The 16,418-nt window shown below is 56.9% G+C and overlaps 1 protein-coding gene across 1 annotated transcript in view; it reads left to right on the top strand.

Moving 5' to 3' along the window:
* olfm2a (olfactomedin 2a) overlaps positions 1-16,418 on the top strand; it is a 702,739-nt gene that overhangs the window by 188,935 nt on the left and 497,386 nt on the right. The gene's annotated exons all lie outside the window — the stretch shown is intronic.

The following is a 16,418-nucleotide window of genomic DNA, read 5'->3' as shown; positions in this document are numbered from 1 at the left end:
TTGGGTGAGGGTGAGAGTGATGGTGAGGGTTTGGATGTGGGTGAGTGTGAAGGTTTCGGTGAGGGTGAGAGTGAGGGTGAGGATTTGGGTGAGGGTGAGGCTTTGGGCGAGGGTGAGGAATTTGTTGAGGGTGAGTGTTTGGGTGAGGGTGAGAGTGAGGGTTTGGGTGAGGGTCACAGTGAGGGTTTGGGTGAGAGTGAGGGTTTGGGTGAAGGTTTGTTTGAGGGTTTGGGTGAGGGTGAGGGTGAGGGTTTGGGTGAGGGTGAGGGTTTGGTTGAGGGTGAGGGTGAGGGGTTGGGTGAGGGTGAGGGTGAGGGGTTGGGTGATGGTGAGGATGAGTGTTTGAGTGAGGATGAGTGTGTGTGTTTGGGTGAGGGTGATGGTGAGGGTGAGGGTGAGGGTTTGGGTGAAGGTGAGGGTGAGGGTTTGGGTGTCGGTGAGGGTGAGTGTTTCAGTGAGGGTGAGGGTGAGGGTTTGGGTGAGAGTGAGGGTGATGGTTTGGGTGAGGGTGAGGGTGAGGGTGAGGGTTTGAGTGAGGGTGAGGATTTGGGTAAATGTGAAGGTGAGGGTTTGGTTGAGGGTTTGGGTGAGAGTGAGAGTGAAGGTATGGGTGAGAGTCATGGTGAGGGTTTGGGTGAGAGTGAGGATGATGGTATGGGTGAGGGTGAGGGTGACGGTTGGGTGAGGGTGAGGGTGAGGGTGAGGGTTTGAGTGAGAGTGAGGGTGAAGGTTTGAGTGAGGGTTTGGGTGAGTGTTTGAGTGGGGGGTGGATTTGGGTGAATGTGAAGGTGAGGGTTTGGTTGAGGGTTTGGGTGAGAGTGAGAGTGGGGGTTTGGGTGAGGGTCACGGTGAGGGTTTGGGTGAGGGTGAGGGTGAGGGTTTGGGTGTGGGTGAGGGTGATTGTTTCGGTGAGGGTGAGGGTGAGGGTTTGGGTGAGAGTGAGGGTGATGGTTTGGGTGAGGGTGAGGGTGACGGTTTGGTGAGGGTGTGTGAGGGTGAGGGTTTGAGTGAGGGTGAAGGTGAAGGTTTGGGTGAGGGTGTGGATTTGGGTGAATGTGAAGGTGAGGGTTTGGTTGAGGGTTTGGGTGAGGGTCACGGTGAGGGTTTGGGTGAGAGTGAGGGTTTGGGTGAGGGTTTGGGTGAGAGTGAGGGTTTGGGTGAATGTTTGGTTGAGGTTTTGGGTGAGGGTGAGGGTAGGGTTTGGGTGAGGGTCAGGGTTTGGGTGAGTGTGAGGGTGAGGGGTTGGGTGAGGGTGAGAGTGAGGGGTTGGGTGAGTGTGAGGGTGAGGGTTTGGGTGAGGGTGAGGCTGAGGGGTTGGGTGATGGTGAGGGTGAGGTGTTGGGTGAGTCTGAGGATGAGTGTTTGAGTGAGGGTGAGTGTGTGTGTTTGGGTGAGAGTGATGGTGAGGGTGAGGGTGAGGGTGCGTGTTTGGGTGAGGGTGAGTGTGTGGGTTTGGGTGAGGGTGATGGTGAGGGTGAGGGTGAGGTTTTCGGAGAGGGTTTGGGTGAGGGTTTGGGTTTCGGTTAGGGTGAGGGTGAGGGTTTGGGTGAGGGTTTGGGTGAGGGTGAGAGTGAGGGTTTGGGTGAGGGTTTGGGTGAGAGTGAGAGTGAGGGTTTGGGTGAGGGTCACGGTGAGGGTTTGGGTGAGAGTGAGGGTGAGGGTTTGGGTGAGGGTTTGGGTGAGGGCTTGGGTGAGGGTGAGGGTTTGGTTGAGGGTGAGGGGTTGGGTGAGGGTGAGGGTGAGGGGTTGGGTGAGGCTGAGGATGAGTGTTTGAGTGAGGATGTGTGTGTGGGTTTGGGTGAGGGTGATGGTGAAGGTGAGGGTGAGATTTTGGGTGTGGGTGAGGGTGAGGGTGATGGTAATTGTTGAGGGTGAGGGTCTGGGTGAAGGTGAGGGAGAGGGTTTGGGTGAGGGTTTTGGTGTGGGTAAGGGAGAGGCTTTGGGTGAGGGCGAGGGTTTGTTGAGGGTGAGGGGTTGGGTGAGGGTGAGGGTGAGGGGTTGGGTGAGGCTGAGGATGAGTGTTTGAGTGAGGATGTGTGTGTGGGTTTGGGTGAGGGTGATGGTGAAGGTGAGGGTGAGATTTTGGGTGTGGGTGAGGGTGAGGGTGATGGTAATTGTTGAGGGTGAGGGTCTGGGTGAAGGTGAGGGAGAGGGTTTGGGTGAGGGTTTTGGTGTGGGTAAGGGAGAGGCTTTGGGTGAGGGCGAGGGTTTGTTGAGGGTGAGGTTTTGGCTGAGGGTGAGGGTGAGGTCGAGGGTGATGGTTTGGTTGAGGGGGAGGCTTTTGGTGAGGGTGAGGGTGGGTTGGGTGAGGGTGAGGGTGAGGGTTTGTGTGAGAGTGAGGGTAAGAGTTTGGGTGAGGGTGATGGTGAGGTTGGGACTGAGGGTGAGGGTTTGGGTGAGGGTGAGGGTGAGGTTATGGGTGAATGTGAAGCTGAGGGCTTGGTTGAGGGTTTGGGTGAAGTGAGAGTGAGGGTTTGGGTGAGGGTTTGGGTGATGGTTTGGGTGAGGGTTTGAGTGAGGTTGAGGGTTTGGGTGAGGGTGAAGGTGAGGATTTGTGTGAGGGTTTGGGTGTGGGTTTGAGTGAGGTTGAGGTTTTGGGTGAGGGTGAGGGTGAAAGTTTGGGTGAGGAGCTGGGTGATGGTTTGGATGAGGGTTTGGGTGAGGGTGAGGCTGAGGGTTTGGGTAAGGGTGAGGGTTTTGGCTGATGGTGAGGTTTTGGGTGAGGTTTTGGGTGAGGGTGAGTGTGAGGTGTTGGATGAGGGTGAGGGTGAGGGGTTGGGTGAGGCTGAGGATAAGTGTTTGAGTGAGGATGAGGGTGTGGGTTTGGGTGAGTGTGAAGGTGAGGGTTTGGGTGAGGGTTTGGGTGAGGGTTTGGGTGAGGGTTTGGGTGAGAGTGAGGGTGAGTGTTTGGGTGAGGGTTTGGGTGAGGGTGAGGGTGAGGGTTTTGGTAAGGGTTTGGGGAGGGTGAAGGTGAGGGTTTGGGTGAGGGTTTGGGTGATTGTGAGAGTGAGGGTTTGGGTGAGAGTGAGAGTGAGGGTATGGGTGATGGTTTGGGTGAGGGTGAGGGGTTAGGTGAGGGTGAGGGTTTTGGCTGATGGTGAGGGTTTGGGTGAGGTTTTGGGTAAGGGTGAGTGTGAGGTGTTGGGTGAGGGTGAGGGTGAGGGGTTGGGTGAGGCTGAGGATGTGTTTGAGTGAGGGTGAGGGTGTGGGTTTGGGTGAGTGTGAAGGTGAGGCTTTGGGTGAGGGTTTGAGTGAGGATGAGGGTGAGGGTATGGGTGAGTGTGAAGGTGAGGGTTTGGGTGAGGGTTTGGGTGAGGGACAGGGTGAGGGTTTGGGTGAGAGTGAGGGTAAGTGTTTGGGTGAGGGTTTGAGTGAGGTTGAGGTTTTGGGTGAGGTTGAGGGTGAAAGTTTGGGTGAGGATTTGGGTGATGGTTTGGATGAGGGTTTGGGTGAGGGTTTGGGTGAGTATGAGAGTGAGGGTTTGGGTGAGAGTGAGAGTGAGGGTAGGGGTGAGGGTTTTGGCTGATGGTGAGGGTTTGTGTGAGGTTTTGGGTGAGGGTGAGTGTGAGGTGTTGCATGAGGGTGAGGGTGAGGGGTTGGGTGAGGCTGAGGATAAGTGTTTGAGTGAGGGTGAGGGTGTGGGTTTGGGTGAGTGTGAAGGTGAGGGTTTGGGTGAGGGTTTGGGTGAGGGTGAGGGTGAGGGTTTGGGTGAGTGTGAAGGTGAGGGTTTGGGTGAGGGTTTGGGTGAGGGTCAGGGTGAGGGTTTGGGTGAGAGTGAGGGTGAGTGTTTGGCTGAGGGTTTGGGTGAGGGTGAGGGTGAGGGTGAGGGTTTCGGTAAGGGTTTGGGGAGGGTGAAGGTGAGGGTTTGGGTGAGGGTTTGGGTGATTGTGAGAGTGAGGGTTTGGGTGAGAGAGAGAGTGAGGGTATGGGTGAGGGTTTGGGTGAGGGTGAGGGTGAGGGGTTGGGTGAGGGTGAGGGTGAAGGGTTGGATGAGGCTGAGGATGAGTGTTTGAGTGAGGATGTGTGTGTGGGTTTGAGTGAGGGTGATGGTGAAGGTGAGGGTGAGGTTTTGGGTGAGGGTGATGGTAAGGGTTTGGGTGTGGGTGAGGGTGAGGGTTTGGGTGAGGGTGAAGGTAATTGTTGAGGGTGATGGTTTGGGTGAGGGTGAGGGTGAGGGTTTGGGTGAGGGTGAGGGTGAGGATTTGGGTGAGTGTGAAGGTGAGGTTTTGGTTGAGGGTTTGGGTGAGAGTGAGAGTGAGGGTTTGGGTGAGGGTCACGGTGAGGGTTTGGGAGAGAGTGAGAGTGAGGGTTTGAGTGAGGGTTTGGGTGAGAGTTTGGGTGAGGGTGAGGGTGAGGGTGAGGGTGAGGGTGATGGCTGAGGGTGAGGGTTTGGATGAGGGTTTGGGTGGAGGTGAGGGTTTGGGTGAGGGTTTGGGTGAGGGTCAGGGTGAGGGTTTGGGTGAGAGTGAGGGTGAGTGTTTGGCTGAGGGTTTGGGTGAGGGTGAGGGTGAGGGTGAGGGTTTGGGTGAGTGTGAAGGTGAGGGTTTGGGTGAGGGTTTGGGTCAGTGTGAGGGTGAGGGTTTGGGTGAGTGTGATGGTGAGCGTTTGGGTGAGGGTTTGGGTGAGGGTTTGGGTGAGGGTGAGGGTGATGGTTTGGGTAAGGGTGAGGGTTTGGGTGAGGGTGATGGTTTGGGTGAGGGTGAGAGTGAGGGTTTCGGTGAGGGTGAGGGCTTTGGTGAGGGTGAGGGTGAGGGGTTGGGTGAGGGTGAGGGTGAGGGGTTGGGTGAGGCTGAGGATGAGTGTTTGAGTGAGGGTGAGTGTGTGGGTTTGGGTGAGGGTGATGGTGAGGGTGAGGATGAGGTGAGGGTTTGGGTGAGGATGAGGGTGAGTGTTTGGGTGAGGGTGAGGGTGAGGGTGAGGATTTGGGTGAGGATTTGGGTGATGGTTTGGGTTTCGGTTAGGGTGAGGGTGAGGGTTTGGGTGAGGGTTTGAGTGAGGGTGAGGGTTTGGGTGAGGGTTTGGGTGAGGATGAGTTTGAGGGTTTGGGTTTGGGTGAGGGTAAGGGTTTGGGTGAGGGTGAGGGTGAGAGTTTGGGTGAGGGTGAGGGTGAAGTTTTGGGTGAGGGTGAGTGTTTGGGTGAGGGTGAGGGTCAGGGGTTGGATGAGGGTGAGCGTGATGGTTTGGGTGAGGGAAGGATTTTGGTGAGGGTGAGGGTGGGTTGGGTGAGGGTGAGGGTGAGGGTGAGGGTTTGAGTGAGTGTGAGGGTGAGAGTTTGGGTGAGGGTGAGGATTTGGGTGAGGGTGAGAGTGTGGGTTTGGGTGAGGGTGAGGGTGAGGGTTTGGGTGAGGGTGTGGGTGAGTGTTTGGGTGAGGATGAGGGTTTCGGTGAGGGTTAGGGTGAGGGTTTCGGTGAGGGTGTGGGTGAGGATTTGGCTGAGGATTTGGGTGATGGTTTGGGTTTCGGTTAGGGTGAGCGTGAGGGTTTGGGTGAGGGTTTGAGTAGCGTGAGGGCTTGGGTGAGGTTTTGGGTGAGGATGAGTTTGAGGGTTTGGGTGTGGGTGAGGGTAAGGGTTTGGGTGAGGGTGAGGGTGAGGGTTTGGGTGAGGGTGAGGGTGAAGTTTTGGGTGAGGCTGAGTGGGTGAGGGTGAGGGTCATGGGTTGGAAGAAGGTGAGGGTGATGGTTTGGGTGAGTGAACGATTTTGGTGAGGGTGGGTTGGGTGAGGGTGAGGGTGAGGGTTGGAGTGAGGGTGAGAGTTTGGGTGAGGGTGAGAGTGAGGGTGAGGGTTTGGGTGAGGGTGAGTGTGAAGGTTGGGTGAGGGTGAGGATTTGGGTGAGGGTGAGAGTGATGGTGAGGGTTTGGATGTGGGTGAGTGTGAAGGTTTCGGTGAGGGTGAGAGTGAGGGTGAGGATTTGGGTGAGAGTGAGGCTTTGGGCGAGGGTGAGGAATTTGTTGAGGGTGAGTGTTTGGGTGAGGGTGAGAGTGAGGGTTTGGGTGAGTGTCACGGTGAGGGTTTGGGTGAGAGTGAGGGTTTGGGTGAAGGTTTGTTTGAGGGTTTGGGTGAGGGTGAGGGGTTGGGTGAGGGTGAGGGTGAGGGGTTGGGTGATGGTGAGGATGAGTGTTTGAGTGAGGATGAGTGTGTGTGTTTGGGTGAGGGTGATGGTGAGGGTGAGGGTGAGGGTTTGGGTGAAGGTGAGGGTGAGGGTTTGGGTGTTGGTGAGGGTGAGTGTTTCAGTGAAGGTGAGGGTGAGGGTTTGGGTGAGGGTGAGGGTGAGGGTTTGAGTGAGAGTGAGGGTGAAGGTTTGAGTGAGGGTTTGGGTGAGTGTTTGAGTGGGGGGTGGATTTGGGTGAATGTGAAGGTGAGGGTTTGGTTGAGGGTTTGGGTGAGAGTGAGAGTGGGGGTTTGGGTGAGGGTCACGGTGAGGGTTTGGGTGAGGGTGAGGGTGAGGGTTTGAGTGAGGGTGAGGATTTGGGTAAATGTGAAGGTGAGGGTTTGGTTGAGGGTTTGGGTGAGAGTGAGAGTGAAGGTATGGGTGAGAGTCATGGTGAGGGTTTGGGTGAGAGTGAGGATGATGGTATGGGTGAGGGTGAGGGTGACGGTTGGGTGAGGGTGAGGGTGAGGGTGAGGGTTTGAGTGAGAGTGAGGGTGAAGGTTTGAGTGAGGGTTTGGGTGAGTGTTTGAGTGGGGGGTGGATTTGGGTGAATGTGAAGGTGAGGGTTTGGTTGAGGGTTTGGGTGAGAGTGAGAGTGGGGGTTTGGGTGAGGGTCACGGTGAGGGTTTGGGTGAGGGTGAGGGTGAGGGTTTGGGTGTGGGTGAGGGTGATTGTTTCGGTGAGGGTGAGGGTGAGGGTTTGGCTGAGAGTGAGGGTGATGGTTTGGGTGAGGGTGAGGGTGACGGTTTGGTGAGGGTGTGTGAGGGTGAGGGTTTGAGTGAGGGTGAAGGTGAAGGTTTGGGTGAGGGTGTGGATTTGGGTGAATGTGAAGGTGAGGGTTTGGTTGAGGGTTTGGGTGAGGGTCACGGTGAGGGTTTGGGTGAGAGTGAGGGTTTGGGTGAGGGTTTGGGTGAGAGTGAGGGTTTGGGTGAATGTTTGGTTGAGGGTTTGGGTGAGGGTGAGGGTAGGGTTTGGGTGAGGGTCAGGGTTTGGGTGAGTGTGAGGGTGAGGGGTTGGGTGAGGGTGAGAGTGAGGGGTTGGGTGAGTGTGAGGGTGAGGGTTTGGGTGAGGGTGAGGGTGAGGGGTTGGGTGATGGTGAGGGTGAGGTGTTGGGTGAGTCTGAGGATGAGTGTTTGAGTGAGGGTGAGTGTGTGTGTTTGGGTGAGAGTGATGGTGAGGGTGAGGGTGAGGGTGCGTGTTTGGGTGAGGGTGAGTGTGTGGGTTTGGGTGAGGGTGATGGTGAGGGTGAGGGTGAGGTTTTCGGAGAGGGTTTGGGTGAGGGTTTGGGTTTCGGTTAGGGTGAGGGTGAGGGTTTGGGTGAGGGTTTGGGTGAGGGTGAGAGTGAGGGTTTGGGTGAGGGTCACGGTGAGGGTTTGGGAGAGAGTGAGAGTGAGGGTTTGAGTGAGGGTTTGGGTGAGAGTTTGGGTGAGGGTGAGGGTGAGGGTGATGGCTGAGGGTGAGGGTTTGGATGAGGGTTTGGGTGGAGGTGAGGGTTTGGGTGAGGGTTTGGGTGAGGGTCAGGGTGAGGGTTTGGGTGAGAGTGAGGGTGAGTGTTTGGCTGAGGGTTTGGGTGAGGGTGAGGGTGAGGGTGAGGGTTTGGGTGAGTGTGAAGGTGAGGGTTTGGGTGAGGGTTTGGGTCAGTGTGAGGGTGAGGGTTTGGGTGAGTGTGAAGGTGAGGGTTTGGGTGAGGGTTTGGGTGAGGGTTTGGGTGAGGGTTTGGGTGAGGGTGAGGGTGATGGTTTGGGTAAGGGTGAGGGTTTGGGTGAGGGTGATGGTTTGGGTGAGGGTGAGAGTGAGGGTTTCGGTGAGGGTGAGGGCTTTGGTGAGGGTGAGGGTGAGGGGTTGGGTGAGGGTGAGGCTGAGGGTTTGGGTGAGGGTGAGGATGAGTGTTTGAGTGAGGGTGAGTGTGTGGGTTTGGGTGAGGGTGATGGTGAGGGTGAGGGTGAGGGTGAGAATTTGGGTGAGGGTGAGTGTGTGGGTTTGGGTGAGGGTGATGGTGAGGGTGAGGGTGAGGTTTTTGGTGAGGGTTTGGGTGAGGGTTTGGGTTTCAGTTAGGGTGAGGGTGAGGGTTTGGGTGAGGGCGAGAGTGAGGGTTTGGGTGAGGGTCACGGTGAGGGTTTGGGTGAGAGTGAGGGTTTGGGTGAAGGTTTGGTTGAGGGTTTGGGTGAGGGTGAGGGTGAGGGTTTGGGTGAGGGTGAGGGTTTGGGGTGAAGGTTTGGTTGAGGGTTTGGGTGAGGGTGAGGGTGACGGTTTGGGTGAGGGTGAGGGTTTGGGTGAGGGTGAGGGGTTGGGTGAGGGTGAGGGTGAGGGGTTGGGTGAGGCTGAGGATGAGTGTTTGAGTGAGGATGAGTGTGTGGGTTTGGGTGAGGGTGATGGTGAAGGTGAGGGTGAGGTTTTGGGTGAGGGTGATGGTAAGGGTTTGGGTGTGGGTGAGGTTGAGGGTTTGGGTGAGGGTGAGGGTGAGGGTTTGGGTGAGGGTGAGGGTTTGGGTGAAGGTTTGGTTGAGGGTTTGGGTGAGGGTGAGGGTGACGGTTTGGGTGAGGGTGAGGGTTTGGGTGAGGGTGAGGGGTTGGGTGAGGGTGAGGGTGGGTTGGGTGAGGGTGAGGGTGAGGGTGAGGGTTTGAGTGAGTGTGAGGGTGAGAGTTTGGGTGAGGGTGAGAGTGAGGGTGAGGGTTTGGGTTTGGGTGAGAGTGAGGATTTGGGTGAGGGTGAGAGTGTGGGTTTGGGTAAGGGTGAGGGTGAGGGTTTGGGTGAGGGTGTGGGTGAGTGTTTGGGTGAGGATGAGGGTTTTGGTGAGGGTTAGGGTGAGGGTTTCGGTGAGGGTGTGGGTGAGGATTTGGCTGAGGATTTGGGTGATGGTTTGGGTTTCGGTTAGGGTGAGCGTGAGGGTTTGGGTGAGGGTTTGAGTGAGCGTGAGGGCTTGGGTGAGGTTTTGGGTGAGGATGAGTTTGAGGGTTTGGGTGTGGGTGAGGGTAAGGGTTTGGGTGAGGGTGAGGGTGAGGGTTTGGGTGAGGGTGAGGGTGAAGTTTTGGGTGAGGCTGAGTGGGTGAGGGTGAGGGTCATGGGTTGGAAGAAGGTGAGGGTGATGGTTTGGGTGAGTGAACGATTTTGGTGAGGGTGGGTTGGGTGAGGGTGAGGGTGAGGGTTGGAGTGAGGGTGAGAGTTTGGGTGAGGGTGAGAGTGAGGGTGAGGGTTTGGGTGAGGGTGAGTGTGAAGGTTTGGGTGAGGGTGAGGATTTGGGTGAGGGTGAGAGTGATGGTGAGGGTTTGGATGTGGGTGAGTGTGAAGGTTTCGGTGAGGGTGAGAGTGAGGGTGAGGATTTGGGTGAGGGTGAGGCTTTGGGCGAGGGTGAGGAATTTGTTGAGGGTGAGTGTTTGGGTGAGGGTGAGAGTGAGGGTTTGGGTGAGGGTCACGGTGAGGGTTTGGGTGAGAGTGAGGGTTTGGGTGAAGGTTTGTTTGAGGGTTTGGGTGAGGGTGAGGGTGAGGGTTTGGGTGAGGGTGAGGGTTTGGTTGAGGGTGAGGGTGAGGGGTTGGGTGAGGGTGAGGGTGAGGGGTTGGGTGATGGTGAGGATGAGTGTTTGAGTGAGGATGAGTGTGTGTGTTTGGGTGAGGGTGATGGTGAGGGTGAGGGTGAGGGTTTGGGTGAAGGTGAGGGTGAGGGTTTGGGTGTCGGTGAGGGTGAGTGTTTCAGTGAGGGTGAGGGTGAGGGTTTGGGTGAGAGTGAGGGTGATGGTTTGGGTGAGGGTGAGGGTGAGGGTGAGGGTTTGGGTAAATGTGAAGGTGAGGGTTTGGTTGAGGGTTTGGGTGAGAGTGAGAGTGAAGGTATGGGTGAGAGTCATGGTGAGGGTTTGGGTGAGAGTGAGGATGATGGTATGGGTGAGGGTGAGGGTGACGGTTGGGTGAGGGTGAGGGTGAGGGTGAGGGTTTGGGTGAGAGTGAGGGTGAAGGTTTGAGTGAGGGTTTGGGTGAGTGTTTGAGTGGGGGGTGGATTTGGGTGAATGTGAAGGTGAGGGTTTGGTTGAGGGTTTGGGTGAGAGTGAGAGTGGGGGTTTGGGTGAGGGTCACGGTGAGGGTTTGGGTGAGGGTGAGGGTGAGGGTTTGGGTGTGGGTGAGGGTGATTGTTTTGGTGAGGGTGAGGGTGAGGGATGGGGTGAGAGTGAGGGTGATGGTTTGGGTGAGGGTGAGGGTGACGGTTTGGTGAGTGTGTGTGAGGGTGAGGGTTTGAGTGAGGGTGAAGGTGAAGGTTTGGGTGAGGGTGTGGATTTGGGTGAATGTGAAGGTGAGGGTTTGGTTGAGGGTTTGGGTGAGGGTCACGGTGAGGGTTTGGGTGAGAGTGAGGGTTTGGGTGAGGGTTTGGGTGAGAGTGAGGGTTTGGGTGAATGTTTGGTTGAGGGTTTGGGTGAGGGTGAGGGTAGGGTTTGGGTGAGGGTCAGGGTTTGGGTGAGTGTGAGGGTGAGGGGTTGGGTGAGGGTGAGAGTGAGGGTTTGGGTGAGTGTGAGGGTGAGGGTTTGGGTGAGGGTGAGGGTGAGGGGTTGGGTGATGGTGAGGGTGAGGTGTTGGGTGAGTCTGAGGATGAGTGTTTGAGTGAGGGTGAGTGTGTGTGTTTGGGTGAGAGTGATGGTGAGGGTGAGGGTGAGGGTGCGTGTTTGGGTGAGGGTGAGTGTGTGGGTTTGGGTGAGGGTGATGGTGAGGGTGAGGGTGAGGTTTTCGGAGAGGGTTTGGGTGAGGGTTTGGGTTTCGGTTAGGGTGAGGGTGAGGGTTTGGGTGAGGGTTTGGGTGAGGGTGAGAGTGAGGGTTTGGGTGAGGGTCACGGTGAGGGTTTGGGAGAGAGTGAGAGTGAGGGTTTGAGTGAGGGTTTGGGTGAGAGTTTGGGTGAGGGTGAGGGTGAGGGTGATGGCTGAGGGTGAGGGTTTGGATGAGGGTTTGGGTGGAGGTGAGGGTTTGGGTGAGGGTTTGGGTGAGGGTCAGGGTGAGGGTTTGGGTGAGAGTGAGGGTGAGTGTTTGGCTGAGGGTTTGGGTGAGGGTGAGGGTGAGGGTGAGGGTTTGGGTGAGTGTGAAGGTGAGGGTTTGGGTGAGGGTTTGGGTCAGTGTGAGGGTGAGGGTTTGGGTGAGTGTGAAGGTGAGGGTTTGGGTGAGGGTTTGGGTGAGGGTTTGGGTGAGGGTGAGGGTGATGGTTTGGGTAAGGGTGAGGGTTTGGGTGAGGGTGATGGTTTGGGTGAGGGTGAGAGTGAGGGTTTCGGTGAGGGTGAGGGCTTTGGTGAGGGTGAGGGTGAGGGGTTGGGTGAGGGTGAGGCTGAGGTTTTGGGTGAGGCTGAGGATGAGTGTTTGAGTGAGGGTGAGTGTGTGGGTTTGGGTGAGGGTGATGGTGAGGGTGAGGGTGAGGGTGAGAATTTGGGTGAGGGTGAGTGTGTGGGTTTGGGTGAGGGTGATGGTGAGGGTGAGGGTGAGGTTTTTGGTGAGGGTTTGGGTGAGGGTTTGGGTTTCAGTTAGGGTGAGGGTGAGGGTTTGGGTGAGGGCGAGAGTGAGGGTTTGGGTGAGGGTCACGGTGAGGGTTTGGGTGAGAGTGAGGGTTTGGGTGAAGGTTTGGTTGAGGGTTTGGGTGAGGGTGAGGGTGAGGGTTTGGGTGAGGGTGAGGGTTTGGGTGAAGGTTTGGTTGAGGGTTTGGGTGAGGGTGAGGGTGACAGTTTGGGTGAGGGTGAGGGTTTGGGTGAGGGTGAGGGGTTGGGTGAGGGTGAGGGTGAGGGGTTGGGTGAGGCTGAGGATGAGTGTTTGAGTGAGGATGAGTGTGTGGGTTTGGGTGAGGGTGATGGTGAAGGTGAGGGTGAGGTTTTGGGTGAGGGTGATGGTAAGGGTTTGGGTGTGGGTGAGGTTGAGGGTTTGGGTGAGGGTGAGGGTGAGGGTTTGGGTGAGGGTGAGGGTTTGGGTGAAGGTTTGGTTGAGGGTTTGGGTGAGGGTGAGGGTGACGGTTTGGGTGAGGGTGAGGGTTTGGGTGAGGGTGAGGGGTTGGGTGAGGGTTTGAGTGAGTGTGAGGGTGAGAGTTTGGGTGAGGGTGAGAGTGAGGGTGAGGGTTTGGGTTTGGGTGAGAGTGAGGATTTGGGTGAGGGTGAGAGTGTGGGTTTGGGTGAGGGTGAGGGTGAGGGTTTGGGTGAGGGTGTGGGTGAGTGTTTGGGTGAGGATGAGGGTTTCGGTGAGGGTTAGGGTGAGGGTTTCGGTGAGGGTGTGGGTGAGGATTTGGCTGAGGATTTGGGTGATGGTTTGGGTTTCGGTTAGGGTGAGCGTGAGGGTTTGGGTGAGGGTTTGAGTGAGCGTGAGGGCTTGGGTGAGGTTTTGGGTGAGGATGAGTTTGAGGGTTTGGGTGTGGGTGAGGGTAAGGGTTTGGGTGTGGGTGAGGGTTAGGGTTTGGGTGAGGGTGAGGGTGAAGTTTTGGGTGAGGCTGAGTGGGTGAGGGTGAGGGTCATGGGTTGGAAGAAGGTGAGGGTGATGGTTTGGGTGAGTGAACGATTTTGGTGAGGGTGGGTTGGGTGAGGGTGAGGGTGAGGGTTGGAGTGAGGGTGAGAGTTTGGGTGAGGGTGAGAGTGAGGGTGAGGGTTTGGGTGAGGGTGAGTGTGAAGGTTTGGGTGAGGGTGAGGATTTGGGTGAGGGTGAGAGTGATGGTGAGGGTTTGGATGTGGGTGAGTGTGAAGGTTTCGGTGAGGGTGAGAGTGAGGGTGAGGATTTGGGTGAGGGTGAGGCTTTGGGCGAGGGTGAGGAATTTGTTGAGGGTGAGTGTTTGGGTGAGGGTGAGAGTGAGGGTTTGGGTGAGGGTCACGGTGAGGGTTTGGGTGAGAGTGAGGGTTTGGGTGAAGGTTTGTTTGAGGGTTTGGGTGAGGGTGAGGGTGAGGGTTTGGGTGAGGGTGAGGGTTTGGTTGAGGGTGAGGGTGAGGGGTTGGGTGAGGGTGAGGGTGAGGGGTTGGGTGATGGTGAGGATGAGTGTTTGAGTGAGGATGAGTGTGTGTGTTTGGGTGAGGGTGATGGTGAGGGTGAGGGTGAGGGTTTGGGTGAAGGTGAGGGTGAGGGTTTGGGTGTCGGTGAGGGTGAGTGTTTCAGTGAGGGTGAGGGTGAGGGTTTGGGTGAGAGTGAGGGTGATGGTTTGGGTGAGGGTGAGGGTGAGGGTGAGGGTTTGGGTAAATGTGAAGGTGAGGGTTTGGTTGAGGGTTTGGGTGAGAGTGAGAGTGAAGGTATGGGTGAGAGTCATGGTGAGGGTTTGGGTGAGAGTGAGGATGATGGTATGGGTGAGGGTGAGGGTGACGGTTGGGTGAGGGTGAGGGTGAGGGTGAGGGTTTGGGTGAGAGTGAGGGTGAAGGTTTGAGTGAGGGTTTGGGTGAGTGTTTGAGTGGGGGGTGGATTTGGGTGAATGTGAAGGTGAGGGTTTGGTTGAGGGTTTGGGTGAGAGTGAGAGTGGGGGTTTGGGTGAGGGTCACGGTGAGGGTTTGGGTGAGGGTGAGGGTGAGGGTTTGGGTGTGGGTGAGGGTGATTGTTTTGGTGAGGGTGAGGGTGAGGGATGGGGTGAGAGTGAGGGTGATGGTTTGGGTGAGGGTGAGGGTGACGGTTTGGTGAGTGTGTGTGAGGGTGAGGGTTTGAGTGAGGGTGAAGGTGAAGGTTTGGGTGAGGGTGTGGATTTGGGTGAATGTGAAGGTGAGGGTTTGGTTGAGGGTTTGGGTGAGGGTCACGGTGAGGGTTTGGGTGAGAGTGAGGGTTTGGGTGAGGGTTTGGGTGAGAGTGAGGGTTTGGGTGAATGTTTGGTTGAGGGTTTGGGTGAGGGTGAGGGTAGGGTTTGGGTGAGGGTCAGGGTTTGGGTGAGTGTGAGGGTGAGGGGTTGGGTGAGGGTGAGAGTGAGGGTTTGGGTGAGTGTGAGGGTGAGGGTTTGGGTGAGGGTGAGGGTGAGGGGTTGGGTGATGGTGAGGGTGAGGTGTTGGGTGAGTCTGAGGATGAGTGTTTGAGTGAGGGTGAGTGTGTGTGTTTGGGTGAGAGTGATGGTGAGGGTGAGGGTGAGGGTGCGTGTTTGGGTGAGGGTGAGTGTGTGGGTTTGGGTGAGGGTGATGGTGAGGGTGAGGGTGAGGTTTTCGGAGAGGGTTTGGGTGAGGGTTTGGGTTTCGGTTAGGGTGAGGGTGAGGGTTTGGGTGAGGGTTTGGGTGAGGGTGAGAGTGAGGGTTTGGGTGAGGGTCACGGTGAGGGTTTGGGAGAGAGTGAGAGTGAGGGTTTGAGTGAGGGTTTGGGTGAGAGTTTGGGTGAGGGTGAGGGTGAGGGTGATGGCTGAGGGTGAGGGTTTGGATGAGGGTTTGGGTGGAGGTGAGGGTTTGGGTGAGGGTTTGGGTGAGGGTCAGGGTGAGGGTTTGGGTGAGAGTGAGGGTGAGTGTTTGGCTGAGGGTTTGGGTGAGGGTGAGGGTGAGGGTGAGGGTTTGGGTGAGTGTGAAGGTGAGGGTTTGGGTGAGGGTTTGGGTCAGTGTGAGGGTGAGGGTTTGGGTGAGTGTGAAGGTGAGGGTTTGGGTGAGGGTTTGGGTGAGGGTTTGGGTGAGGGTTTGGGTGAGGGTGAGGGTGATGGTTTGGGTAAGGGTGAGGGTTTGGGTGAGGGTGATGGTTTGGGTGAGGGTGAGAGTGAGGGTTTCGGTGAGGGTGAGGGCTTTGGTGAGGGTGAGGGTGAGGGGTTGGGTGAGGGTGAGGCTGAGGTTTTGGGTGAGGCTGAGGATGAGTGTTTGAGTGAGGGTGAGTGTGTGGGTTTGGGTGAGGGTGATGGTGAGGGTGAGGGTGAGGGTGAGAATTTGGGTGAGGGTGAGTGTGTGGGTTTGGGTGAGGGTGATGGTGAGGGTGAGGGTGAGGTTTTTGGTGAGGGTTTGGGTGAGGGTTTGGGTTTCAGTTAGGGTGAGGGTGAGGGTTTGGGTGAGGGCGGAGAGTGAGGGTTTGGGTGAGGGTCACGGTGAGGGTTTGGGTGAGAGTGAGGGTTTGGGTGAAGGTTTGGTTGAGGGTTTGGGTGAGGGTGAGGGTGAGGGTTTGGGTGAGGGTGAGGGTTTGGGTGAAGGTTTGGTTGAGGGTTTGGGTGAGGGTGAGGGTGACAGTTTGGGTGAGGGTGAGGGTTTGGGTGAGGGTGAGGGGTTGGGTGAGGGTGAGGGTGAGGGGTTGGGTGAGGCTGAGGATGAGTGTTTGAGTGAGGATGAGTGTGTGGGTTTGGGTGAGGGTGATGGTGAAGGTGAGGGTGAGGTTTTGGGTGAGGGTGATGGTAAGGGTTTGGGTGTGGGTGAGGTTGAGGGTTTGGGTGAGGGTGAGGGTGAGGGTTTGGGTGAGGGTGAGGGTTTGGGTGAAGGTTTGGTTGAGGGTTTGGGTGAGGGTGAGGGTGACGGTTTGGGTGAGGGTGAGGGTTTGGGTGAGGGTGAGGGGTTGGGTGAGGGTTTGAGTGAGTGTGAGGGTGAGAGTTTGGGTGAGGGTGAGAGTAAGGGTGAGGGTTTGGGTTTGGGTGAGAGTGAGGATTTGGGTGAGGGTGAGAGTGTGGGTTTGGGTGAGGGTGAGGGTGAGGGTTTGGGTGAGGGTGTGGGTGAGTGTTTGGGTGAGGATGAGGGTTTCGGTGAGGGTTAGGGTGAGGGTTTCGGTGAGGGTGTGGGTGAGGATTTGGCTGAGGATTTGGGTGATGGTTTGGGTTTCGGTTAGGGTGAGCGTGAGGGTTTGGGTGAGGGTTTGAGTGAGCGTGAGGGCTTGGGTGAGGTTTTGGGTGAGGATGAGTTTGAGGGTTTGGGTGTGGGTGAGGGTAAGGGTTTGGGTGAGGGTGAGGGTAAGGGTTTGGGTGAGGGTGAGGGTGAAGTTTTGGGTGAGGCTGAGTGGGTGAGGGTGAGGGTCATGGGTTGGAAGAAGGTGAGGGTGATGGTTTGGGTGAGTGAACGATTTTGGTGTGGGTGGGTTGGGTGAGGGTGAGGGTGAGGGTTGGAGTGAGGGTGAGAGTTTGGGTGAGGGTGAGAGTGAGGGTGAGGGTTTGGGTGAGGGTGAGTGTGAAGGTTTGGGTGAGGGTGAGGATTTGGGTGAGGGTGAGAGTGATGGTGAGGGTTTGGATGTGGGTGAGTGTGAAGGTTTCGGTGAGGGTGAGAGTGAGGGTGAGGATTTGGGTGAGGGTGAGGCTTTGGGCGAGGGTGAGGAATTTGTTGAGGGTGAGTGTTTGGGTGAGGGTGAGAGTGAGGGTTTGGATGAGGGTCACGGTGAGGGTTTGGGTGAGAGTGAGGGTTTGGGTGAAGGTTTGTTTGAGGGTT

The sequence above is a fragment of the Carcharodon carcharias genome, chromosome 30 (genome assembly GCF_017639515.1).
Source record: "Carcharodon carcharias isolate sCarCar2 chromosome 30, sCarCar2.pri, whole genome shotgun sequence".
In the NCBI taxonomy this organism is placed as follows: domain Eukaryota; kingdom Metazoa; phylum Chordata; class Chondrichthyes; order Lamniformes; family Lamnidae; genus Carcharodon; species Carcharodon carcharias.
The sequence above is the reverse complement of the archived record's forward strand: the minus strand, read 5'-3'. Positions and strand labels throughout refer to the sequence as shown.